The following is a 10142-nucleotide window of genomic DNA, read 5'->3' as shown; positions in this document are numbered from 1 at the left end:
TGCATTCAGCAGCTCTCCTGTGAAAAGCCAGAGCATGACACACTCCAGGGAGGTAGAGTTGGGGCTCTGGTCTCAGAGCCCCAGATAGCAGAACATCCATTCCCCCCCCCCCCGAGTCCCAGAAGGGCCTTTAGTTGCTGCTTGTTAGTGTCATTAGGAACTGGTGAGTCAGCTGTTTTTCCCAGGGTCCTGACGGAGCTCTCTCTAAATAGAACGCTGGCACACCCATTGTACAGGAGGCTTGAGGGAGCTCCCTGCTCATCCTTCTGAAGTCATCTCAGGGCTTTTGAATTCTTTCCTCATTGCCTGATATTCCCAAGGAATAAAATGCTACATTCAAGGAACAGTAGGTCAAGGTCAGTACATGACCCAAGATGGCAAAAGGAAGGTCCAGCCCCCCCCCCCCACACACACACATATACTCCAGAAATATGGGAGAAGAGCCAGGAATGCTGGAGTGGAGGGGCCGTAGAGACAGTATATTCCAGCCTGGGGCCCTCCTGGCACCCAGCCAAGGAATGACTCAACTTGTTCTGCTAGGGCTGGGATCCCCAGAAGCAAGCCATGAGACAAGGATTTATATAGAAGTGGTTTATCTGGAAGGGAAGGTAACCCCAGCCCAGGGTTTCTGGGGAGGCTGGGGTGGGGACATAGGAAACATGACAGTGAATAAAGATGGGCAGATAAGGATGAAGTAGTGATGAATAGGCTGCCTCTGTGGCTCATTCCTCCTGGGGGACTGTCAGGTAGGCCGGGAGGACACCCCTATGCTAGCCTGCTAGGAGCTAAGAGAAAAAAAAAACATACAAGTAGAAGCTGAAATGGAATTGGCGTATAGCACCAAAGTAAAAGACTCTCGGGTTGGGGTGGGTGGGTGGGGAGAATACAGGTCCAAGACAGATGACAGAGGACCTAGTGGGGGTTGTATTGTTATATGGGAAACTGGGGAATGTTATGCATGTACAAACTATTGTATTTACTGTTGAATGTAAAACATTAATTCCCCAGTAAAGAAATAAAATTAAAAAAAAGAAAAATAGAGGTGATAGAGTCCCAGTGGAAACAGACTAGAACCAAAGTCAGAGGGAATGACTATCCAAATCCACTCCCATAGAGCCCCGCTGTGTGATCCTGGGCACTTGACTTAGCATCTCCGAACCTCAGCTTCCTCAGTGGGAGATTCTGCCTCCCCCCAAGGAGTGTGTGGAGAATGGAGCCCAAAGACTGATAAGACCCCATCAGCAGAGAGCCTGCCCTTCCAGAATCTCTTAGGAGAGACCAAAGCCAACCATCTCTCTGTACAACAAGCTTTCATGGGCATGAGAAGAATTCTTTCATCTGTGTCTTTGCTGTAACCACCTGAGGGCCAGGGACAGCATGGGCCCACGGAGAAGGGTGGTGCTGCTGAGCTGTCCTCAGCCCAGTGGTGAGTGCACCCTCACCCCCAGGCCTCAGCCAGAGAGGTGATGAGCAGGCTTCACAGCCAGGACACAGGCCTGTGTGTGCTGCTCTTTGAAATCCCAGCCGGTCTGGTCCTTTCTTCCCCTTTGTGTTCCTTTGGCCACCCTCCTTGGTCCAGCACCTGCAGTCAAAGGCTGCCAGAACAAAGTCCCCAGCTGTGCTGAGTGAGCTCAGGGCAGAGAGAAAGTGCCAAGTGCATGGAGCAAAAAAAAAAAAAAAAAAATGTGGCTGGCCAGTTCTGTGGAAGTGCTAGATCTGCTTTTAGAGCACCCTGGCCACAGTAGGGGTGTACTCTGCTACTCAGGCCTGGCCTCTCCTCTGGCTGGGCTTCAGAAGGCAGGGTCCCACTTCCCAGATGCCAGAACCCCAAGTTAGGGCTTCTGATACACTGGTTCCTATACTTTGTATTTTATGTGTTTTATTTTAATGAGAGAGAGAGAGAGAGAGAGAGAGAGAACAGAGCACTGTTCAGCTCTGGTTTATGGTGGTATAGGCTATTGAACCCGGGACTTTGGAGTCTCTGGCATGAGAATTTTTTTTTTGGCCTCCAGTTGTTTTGGTTCAGTGCCAGCATTACTAATCCACCCCTCTCAATGGCTATTTTGTTTTTCTGTTTTTTTTTTTTATTAGATAGGACAGAGAGAAATCAAGAGAGGATGAGGAGATAGGAGGAAAGACAGAAAAACTTTCAGACCTGCTTCACTGCTCATGAATCAGACCGCTTTCATGTAGGGAGCAGGGGCTCAAACCTGAGTACTTGAACTTGGTGATATGTATGCTTAAACAGGTGCACCACTGTTCAGCCCCAAGAGTCTTTTAGCATAGCCATTATCCTATCTCCCCCCACCCTGCAGTTCCGTTCCATTCCTTTCTCCCAGTCTCATCTCCCATGCAGAGCCCAAGGGCAGTCACCTTGCCTCTGCAAATTCCACTTCTCCACTCTCCTCCATGCCTGAAGTGTTGGGTGGCACAGTGTTTGCACCTTTCCCACTCCCCCCTTTTTTAATTTTTATTATTTTTATTTATTTGTTGCATAGAGACAACCAGAAATCAAGAGGAAAGGGGAAATAAGGAAAGAGACAGAGAGACACCTGTAGCCCTGCTTCACCACTCACAAAGCTTTCCCCCTGCAAGGGGGGATGGGCAGGGGACTTGATCCTGGGTCCTTTACTTCGTAACATGTGCGCTCAACCAGATGTACCACCCCCCAACTCACCCCCCCCACATTCCCCTTTATTCTGAGACAGGAACTCTGTTCTTTGGAGATTGCTATGCCCAGTCAGCATGCCACCCATCCTTGATCCTTCCTGAGAACACCAGGCTTTTCCTCCCTCCACCAATCTGCTCTAAGACCAGACACTGAGCCCAGCTCTTCCTCACCTACTGGCTCCTCCTACAGCTGGGGGCTCATGTGCCAAGTCTGGCAGAGGTGGCAGGCACATTGGAGGGCAGACAACTCACTGGGGGATGAAAACCTCCATTCATGACAATATCAAGTCTCTGGCTCAGAGAGAGACAGGTCTGCTCCTGGTCTGAGACATTGCCCGCGAAGGGAAAGTGATACCCGGTGAGGAGAGTCTGGTGAGGAGAGTCTGGTTAACGCGGGCTCTGTTCTTTTCACCTGGCAGGCCAAACACAGCAGCTCACTTGTGCCTCTGAAATTCAGCTGGCTCCTGGAGGGGAACTTTGGGGGCGGCATGGGAGACATTAGGCTGAGCGTGCCAGGAGCGCTGCCAGCCAAAACCCAACCTAGCCAGAGCCAGGGCTGGATAGGAAGGCCCAGGGGTGGTGGCCACACCCACAACTGTGGGGGCACTGTGGAGGTGAGGAAAGGATTTCACTCTCCAACCATGCTGGAGCCCTTCAATTACCTTTTTCTTTTCGCCAGACTCCTTTCCAAGTGTTCACTACAAAGACATCATAGAACACGGGCATCAAGGGCCCTGGTGATTCTTTTCTGGGGTCAGCCCTGCCCCACCCCCCAAACCCGCAGAAAGTTCTTGATTTTCTCCCAAGTATGCTCCAAACTGATTACATGAGTAGATGGGGTTCATAGGCCCCTAGTGCCCACTCAATGAACTCCACAGAGTTTCAAGTGAAGAATACTTTCCAATACCTCCTTTCATGGTGGGGAGAAGTAAGACCAAGTAAGGGGACCTACTTCGCACATGAAAATGCAGTCAGTTGTTGGCAAAAACTTGAACCCATTTAACATTTATTTGGTTAAGGTATAAGTGTGACTTTTTGCAAAATATATTTTACAAATAAGGAATTTCAAGCTCAAAGAAGCCGGCAGGCTTACACAGTGTCACTAGCTGTTTCTTCAGGAGTCCACACTCTCCTGCTTCCACAGTGGTAGGCATTTTAAGTTGAGCACAAGGCAGCCTTAACTGTCCAGCTTCCCTTGTAGCCATGCTTAATCGAATCCCGCCTCCTCCACCTTCCTCTTCGATCCTTCTCCTTTTATTTTATTTTTATTTTTGAGAGAGATTCAGAGAAAGAGAGAGACAGAGAGAAACACCAAGACACTGTTCAACTCTAGCTTTTGATAGTGTGGGGGACTGAACTTGGGACTTCAGAGTCTGTTTGCATAACCATTATGCTATCTCCCCTGCCTCTCCTTTTCCTTCTCATTCTTCTTCTCCTTCATCTCCTTCTCCTCCTCCTCTTCCTCCTCCTCCTTCTCTTTCTCCTTCTTTATTCCTTAAGTAAGTGAAAAAGAATGAGAGAGAGAGAGAGAGAGACACCAAAGCACCGTTCTGCCATGAGATGGGACACATGGCACTGACTGGCCCCAGAGTCTCACATATGCAAGATATATTCTCAACTGCTGAGTCACTTTCCCACCATGTGTGATCTTGCCTTGAAGTATGATCAAATGCCAGAAGAATTCCAAATCATGCCTTTTATAATTTTGGGTGAGCTCCCTTCCTTGTTTTTATCATTGCATAATACGGGGTGGAGGTTATGACAATGGGAGTTGCAACAGTCTTCTGGACCTCAGTATCCAGGATGGCTATTGACAACATCAGAGCAGTAAGGTGGAAGGAATCTGGGTCTCTGGTGACTGAAGAACTGTCACACCAGCCAAAGACTACCTATTCTGTCCTTCTTCCTCCTCCTCCTCCTCTTCTTCTTTTTCAAAGTCTTATTCCTTTTTTTATTTTATTTATTTATTTATTTTCCCTTTTGTTGACCTTGATTTTTTACTGTTGTAGTTATTGTTGTTATTGATGTCTTCTTAGTTAGGTGGGGCAGAAAGAAATAGAGGAGGGGAAGACAGAGAGGGGAAGAGAAAGATAGACTCCTGCAGATCTGCTTCACCATCTGTGAAGTGACTCCCCTGCAGGTGGGGAGCCGGGGGCTCAAAATAGGATCCTTATGCTGGTCCTTTCACTTTGCGCCACATGAGCTTAACCCGCTGTGCTACAGCCTGACCCTTCTTCTTCTTCCTCTTCTTCTTCTTCTTCTCCTTCTTCTTCTTCTTCTTCTTCTTCTTCTCCTTCTCCTTCTCCTTCTCCTTCTCCTTCTCCTTCTCCTCCTTCTCCTTCTCCTTCTCCTTCTCCTCCACCTCCTCCCCCTCCTCCTCCTCCTTCTTCTTCTTCTCCTCCCCCTCCCCTCCCCCTCCCCCTCTCCCTTCCCCCTCCTCCTCCTTCTCCTCCTTCTTCTTTTCCTCCTTCTCCTTCTCCTTCTCCTTCTCCTTCTCCTTCTCCTTCTCCTCCTCCTCCTCCTCCTCCTCCTCTTCCTCCTCCTTTTCCTCCTCCTCATTTTTCTTCTCTTCCTCCTCCCTCTCCTTTAACTTTTTAACATTTTAAAATATTTATTTATTGGATAGAGACAGCCAGAAAGTAAGAATATGGGGAGAGATAGAGAGGAAGAGAGAGAGAGAAATACCTGCAGCACAGCTTCACCACTCATAAAGCTTTCCCTCTGCAAGTGGGGACCAGGGACTCTAATCTGGGTACTTGCACATTGTAACATGTGTGCTCAACCAGGGGCACCACCACCTGGCCTCATTCTTTCTTCTTCTTCAGGGGAGGGTTAAATTGATTTTCTCAGTCCTAGCATAAAATCAAACTTAATAAAACTCATAGATTAGACCAGCAATAGACCACACCTTCCCCCTTATCTTGGTATTTTTCAAATCCTGCTAGTGATAGACATTACTACCTTTCCTCCTTTTTTTTTTATTCCATTCTCCTCCAGTCCTTCTCCTTCTTGTCCTGTTCCACCCCAGGATCCTTAAAGCCTCCCTGTCATAGTCATTCTGAATCCAATTCAGAGAATATTTTCAGAACACCCAAACTGGACACTACTTCTTCAGCCCAGCACTCACTCTGATCCCCTATAGGGTGAGATTCACTCCCTGCTGCCTGGTCTGTGACCTGCCTGATAGCACTGTCTATCACCACTTACTTCATTCACCCTTTGCCTTTAACCCAGGGAGTTTTCTGCCCTTTTCTGATAACTTTGCTGACTCAAAAACCTTTCCAATCACTCTCTGATAGCCAGGTGACTGTCTTCTCCAAGGCCCACACCCCTGACCAACCCACTCAACATTAACTCTTCTGTGTCCCATGCCAACTTGCCTATAGCCCCATCTCTGACACGGTAGGGTGAGACATTGTCCAGATCTCATGCAGCAATCTCAATGCCTGAGTGCCATAATGATTCTCCCAACTCCCTGGGTGCTCTCTGTGCTACCAGAAATGGAAGTAGTGCTTTACAAATCTCTGTCAAGAGTGTTGGGCAGCAGTGCACCCAGTTGAGTACACATGTGCAAACCCCTGGCCCCCAAACCCCTGAAATTGCAGGGGTGCAATTTCATGAGCAGAGAAGTAGTGCTGTGGTGCTTTTCTTTTATTCACCCTTTCTATCTTCCCCTTCCTTCTCAATTCCTCTCTGTCCTATCAAATAAAAGAAGAGAAGAAGAAAAGAAAAAGACTGTTGAATAGGAGGCTTCTGTTAGAACTCACCTTTGTTTATACCTCTCTCAGGGTCTAGTATTCTCTGACAGAGCATCCTCTTGGTGAGGAAGTCACTCCTTATCCTCTTTCTTTTTGCCTCAGTCTACAAGTCTACATCCCACTCCCTTCTACCTTTCTGTTTTCTCCAAGTGGAGCCCCAGGGATAGCACAGAGCCTGGAAGAAAGAACAGAAGAAATGCTCAGAGGAGTTTAAAGTGTTCTGGGGCCAAACGGCTGACAGAGTACCTGGGTTCAATCCCCTGTTCACCACATGGGAGCACTTTCAGGGAGGAAGCTTTAAGAGTGGTGGAGCAGTGCTACAGTGTCCCTCCTCTCTGTGTCTCTCTTTCTTTATCTCGATCTCACCCTCTATCTAGAGGGGAAACAATGAGTGTCCGAGATAGTAGAGTTGTGCAGGCATGGAACAAGGACAAATATTCTTAGTGGAAAAACTCTTTTTTAAACAAAATTTTGAAAGAATTTTCACTTTGGGGGGGGTCAAGAAAAAAAAAAAACAATTCTTAGTTTAGGATCCAGGTGGTGGAACACCTGGTTGAGCACACATAGTACTGAGCTCAAAGACTTGCTTAAGGATCTGGGTGCGAGCTCCCAGCTTCCCAGCTGCAGAAAGGACATTCCATAAGTGGCAAAGTAGGTCTGCAGAGGTCTGTGTTCCCTTCCTTTCTCACTTTCTCTTTTTTTAAAGACTCATTTCTTTTCTTTTCTTCATTCCTTCCTTCCTTTCTTTCTTTTTTCTTTTTTTGTTTTTGGTTACCTTTATTTATTTATTGAATATATTCAGCCAGAAATCTGGGGAGATAGAGAGTAAAAGAGACACCTGCAGCACTGCTTAACCACTTGTAAAGCTTTCCCCCTGCAGGTGGGGACCAGGAACTCTAACCTGGGTATGCACTGTAAGAACGTGCACTCAAACAGGTGTGCCACCAACTGGCTCCCTCTCCCAATTTCTATCGAGAGAACAATAAAATGGAAAAAATTGCCACCAAGAACGGTGGATTTGTAGTACTAGCACCAAGCCCCAGTGATAATCCTGGAGACAACAACAACAACAACAACAACAACTTTTAGTTTGCGTTTACGAAATTGATTTTATTTCTCTTCTGTTCTTCTAGAGCTGAGCACTGAGGACGCAGAAGTGGAGGAGTTTCAGACCTGCCCTTAAGTCTTCATGCTAGGGGCCAGCAGAAGCCCTGCTGTGCAGAAAGATGAAGGCAGCAGCTCCCAGCACCTGGCGGGCGGGTCTCTGCACTGCTTACTCTTGCCTAAGTGATGGAACAGGACCCGAGGAACTGGTCTTCCCTGCTCCCCTCCCGTGGGCGGGCTGGAAGAGGTGAGAGGTGGAGTGATCTGAGCCTCTGGCAACAGTGATGAAGTCATTTGCAGAAAGACCATTTTGTTCTGACTTGAGTGTTTTTCCACATGACTTCATCCCCCAACAGTCCAGCTTGGGTCTTATTTTTTGATGGGCCCCAACCCCAGCTGCCTAGAGAAAATGTCCCTGGACCCCTCCTGGGTGACTGCACCAGGATAAGCAAGGTCTGTTTGCTGCCCTAGGCTGGGCATCTGGCAGTGCCACCCACTGCCCTGTGGATAGCCTGTTTGCAGACAGTATTGACCAGAGCAGGAAGACGGCCCACAGGGACTGTGTTGCTGGCCGAGCCTGGTGGGAGCTGCCCCAAACACTGTCACCAAAGGCTTCTCACCAGCCTGGAGAGAACTCATTACAGGGCCTTCTCTTTCTCTCTCTCTCTCTCTCTCTCTCTCCCTCTAGATTCCTTCTCTGCAGATAGAAATAAACCTCACTCAAGGTTCCTAAAGTTGTAGGATGTCTCCATGATGTAAAGATGGGTGGCATGTCCTTATCACTCAAGCCTAAACACCTCCTTGAGCAGGCACCTCCAGGTGCATCTACAGACAAGAAAATGAGTAATCACCAGTCCATGCAGTGAAGTCCACAAAAAGAGTGTGAGAACAGTGCATGGGAACCCAGATAAGTGGGTGCCTGGCTGTATTATAGGTAGGGAAGGCAGTTAAGGAAAACTTCTCAGAAAAGGAGGGGGCCAGGAAGTGGCATACCCAGTGAAGCGCATATGTCACCATGCATAAAGACCCAGGTTTGAGCTCTCTCTCCCTACCTGCAGGGAGTCCACTTCACCAGTGGTAAGAGGGGTCTATAGGTGTCTCTCTCTTTCTCTCCCTCTCTATCCCCTCTCCCCCTCTTTATTTCCCTATGTCCTGTCAAATTAAAAAAAAAAAAAAAGTAGAAATGACTGCCAGGAGCCATAGTTTCATCTTGCAGGCACCAACCCCCCAGCAATAGCCCTGGTAGCAAAAGAAAAAAAAAAAGGAAAGAAAAAGAAAATAAAACTTCTCAGAACAGGACTCTGGAGTTGAGTCATTAAGAAGGAAAAATAAATCAAAAAGAGATTGGCCGGGAGATGAGATAGTGACTAAAACACTGGACTTAGAGCCAGGACACCTCAGGTTCAATCCCCGGCATCACACATGTCAGAGTGATGCTGCAGTCCTCTTCTTTTTCACTAGTATAAATCATGAAAGGAACCATTTTTAAAAGAGAAAACACATGATCTAAACAAAAGGGATTTACAAATCAAAATCAGAGGGAAGGATATCTAGGCAAGGAAATAGTAGAATCTGAGTCAGGTTGGAAGACAAACTCAACAAACAGCCATATCACAGGAGTGGCGTGCCCTGCCTGCATGAAAACCCAGAGTAGTGGTCTGGAGGTGATGGGGAGGCCCAGAAATGCCCACAGAGCCCCTTCATTTCCACTCAGTCATCTCATATAGACTGGCTTTTTGCTCTGCTTCTGTTACCATACAGTCAAAAGATGCCTGCCTCAGCTCTGAACGGTTCATCTGACCACAGCCATGTGTGAGGTGAGGAGAGAAAGGAAGTGAGATGAAAGGTGTCTTTCCCACCTTCTGTCTGGAGTCTCTCTAGCAAGCACCACTGTCTTAACTCCACGCCAGCTGCGGTGGCAAAGCTCTGCAGACTGGATGGTCTGGAACAGTTCTGGAGGCCAAGTGCCTCAAACAAGGAAACAACTCTGTGGGGTTCTTGTGTGAGCCCCCTCCAAGCTATAGACTGCTGACTTCTCACTGTGTCCTCACTTGGAAAGAGGGAAAGTGAGTTCAGTGGGGTTCTTTTATAAGAACACCAATAGCAGATATTATTATCATTCTCTTCTGACTTCTCTGGGCAGATGAACTCACCAATGTATCCTGGAACCCCATGTCTCCAGAGCCCTACCCCACTAGGGAAAGATAGAAACAGGCTGGGGGTATGGATTGACCTGTCAATGCCCATGTCCAGCAGAGAAGCAATTACAAAAACTAGACCTCCCACCCTCTGCTCCCCAAAATCAATTTTAACCCATACTCCCAGAGGGGGAGAAATGATAGGGGGAAGATGACTGGAGGGCTCTGAACTGCATCAGGACCAGGTGAGAGAGGAGGAAAAAGGGAGGGACATTTGGATATAATAATAGGTGTGGGAGTCAGGCGGTAGGGTAGTGGGTTGCACATGGTGCAAAGTGCAAGGACCAGCCTAAGGATCCCAGTTCAAGCCACTGGCTCCCCACCTACAGGGGAGTCGCTTCATAGGTGGTGAAGCAGGTCTGCAGGTGTCTATCTTTCTCTCCCCCTCTCTGTCTTCCCCTCCTCTCTCCAT

The 10142-nt window shown here is 47.9% G+C and overlaps 1 long non-coding RNA gene across 1 annotated transcript; it reads left to right on the top strand.

Annotated features, from left to right (window-relative positions):
• Positions 1-249: 249 nt before the first annotated feature.
• Positions 250-9134, top strand: LOC132541751 (uncharacterized). The gene is made up of 3 exons (XR_009552850.1): positions 250-356; positions 7562-7779; positions 8221-9134. It is a non-coding gene; the product is annotated as an uncharacterized LOC132541751 (long non-coding RNA).
• The last annotated feature ends 1008 nt before the right edge of the window (positions 9135-10142 follow it).

This window comes from Erinaceus europaeus, chromosome 1 (assembly GCF_950295315.1).
Source record: "Erinaceus europaeus chromosome 1, mEriEur2.1, whole genome shotgun sequence".
NCBI classification, from domain to species: Eukaryota; Metazoa; Chordata; class Mammalia; order Eulipotyphla; family Erinaceidae; genus Erinaceus; species Erinaceus europaeus.
The sequence above is the reverse complement of the archived record's forward strand: the minus strand, read 5'-3'. Positions and strand labels throughout refer to the sequence as shown.